This window comes from Pecten maximus, chromosome 1 (genome assembly GCF_902652985.1).
Source record: "Pecten maximus chromosome 1, xPecMax1.1, whole genome shotgun sequence".
Lineage (NCBI taxonomy): Eukaryota > Metazoa > Mollusca > Bivalvia > Pectinida > Pectinidae > Pecten > Pecten maximus.
In genome coordinates, this window is record NC_047015.1 from 54,632,557 (window position 1) to 54,634,621 (window position 2,065).

The 2,065-nt window shown below is 36.4% G+C and overlaps 1 non-coding gene across 1 annotated transcript; it reads left to right on the forward strand.

Annotated features, from left to right (window-relative positions):
• The first annotated feature begins 1,734 nt into the window (after window positions 1-1,734).
• On the forward strand, window positions 1,735-1,853 carry Trnal-caa. Its single transcript has 2 exons — window positions 1,735-1,772; window positions 1,808-1,853. It is a non-coding gene; the product is annotated as a tRNA-Leu (tRNA).
• The last annotated feature ends 212 nt before the right edge of the window (window positions 1,854-2,065 follow it).

The window sequence follows — 2,065 nt, forward strand, 5'->3', positions numbered from 1 at the left end:
CATTTTAGTCCAGAGTCTGTAAAACGCAGATGCAGGTTCGAACCCCGTTTATGACGCTTTTTTTTCTTCTTCTTCTTTTTGCATGGCCATTATCATTGAAATAAGATGCAATAATTTGAATTAAATTATTGAATGAGCAGGATATTTTATATTGAAGACTTTTTGATAGCTACATAAACGCCTGGACTACATCCAGGCTGTTGTACTTATTTTTATGGTATGTCACGAACAGAAACAGGGTTAATCGTAAACAAACGTTAGTATACAACAATAACAAAATATGTACATCTTTGTCCTTTATCATGTAACAAAACAAAAACAACAACAAAAAACAAAAACATACTTAACAAGAAATATCTTTAAATAATATAAACGGCATAGTTTTAAAGCTGGTGGTTAGAATGTAAAACTGCTGGTAAAATAAATTAACGAACTAATTAATAAATGCGCAGTTTCAGCACGGATAACAAAATTGTATCAATTTGAATCATTTTTGGTGATAATAAGACTGCATTTGAATCAGGAATATGATTTTATTAATGTGTCATTTGAATAGATACATCCACTTATTCAGCTTGCATGTAATCTTAATTTTGTTTCGTCTTTAACTGCATGTCTGCATTTTGCATTTACCGCTACATTGACCAATCACATACTTCATCTTGACCAGTAACGCCACCTGTCGCGTCATATCCAGGAACAAAAGAAAATTATACGGCTATGCCGAAAAAAGCTTTTCAATTTTACATGAACTAAAAATGAGACGTATTCGATGACCGATTCGTATTCACATGCAGGTAACAATATTTAAATCAATTAAACTGGACGACAGATACAAACAAATTTTGTTTTTGCATAGTTGTTCCGTTTTGCACTTGTCGCGGGAAGGGGAGAGATGTACAATATTTCGCTTGGCAATGGGGCCATGCACAGGGTACTTACTTCTGAATCGTCCTCTTTGTTGGATCTTGAAGTAAATGTCGTGAGAACTTATTTTGGTTTCCAAATAAAATCTGTAGAGGATGTCACCAAAGGTCAAAAGTTCCAGCAGCTTTGATATGAACAATAAATCAATAAGATACATTTTGTTTGTTAGTTGCAAAAGAAATGAAAGCCATTCCGCCTAACTGGACATCAAGATCTCCGAAATCAATTTGGAGATGAAACGTACAACGAAGTCATTATGTTTGAACAAAATATTGTTCTGTAGTGTAAGTATTAACCTTGCGGAGAGATGGAACAACATACTTCAAAGTGGAATCGAAACTTCTATAGAAATGGAGCATTGTCCTTCCTTCTGGAAACGAAACATCCAGTCTTTCCATGGGGACGGAAACGCGTCCATAGTGTGGAAATCGATGGCGATGTTATTCCTTGAACTTGACGGGATCTTGTAATGCCAGAAAGCATATTTTCAGTTGAAATTCAAACAGCCAAAGACATCATGACGAGGGAATGAAGAGTTCAATTTCGTGAATGAAAAAATAAAATGTCATTTCGTTGTAAAACTGACTTTTTAAGTCGTTTTCAAAGTAAATATATGGTCATCATGTTTTGATCCAGAATTCCCAGAGGTGTAAACAATATTATGGAGCGCGTTAACACGTGTACTTGTGTTTTAGACGAGATCGCCACGTGCCTACCTGGCCGGTCGTGCGCGCGCTCGCCGCTTGCTAAAGATCGTGATTGATAAAGACTCAAACGATTCCGTGTTGATTCCAGTATTATTGATATGTCAGGATGGCCGAGCGGTCTAAGGCGCCAGACTCAAGGTTCGACCTTATCACTATTCATAGTGAGACGAGTGTTCTGGTCCACGTATGTGGGCGTGGGTTCGAATCCCACTTCTGACACTGTTATTTTTAATTTTGGAAAATAACAAACACAAGGAGAATTTGCCAGATTTATGAATTTATAACATCATGAAAATGCAGATATTTAAAATAAACACGGTACTGTATCTTTCTATTATTGTGGTTACGCATCTGTTATCATTAAGCTATGTACTGTCATACCCTAGTCAGAGTTGTCTCCCTTCCTCCAGTACGTTACGATATGATCGAAC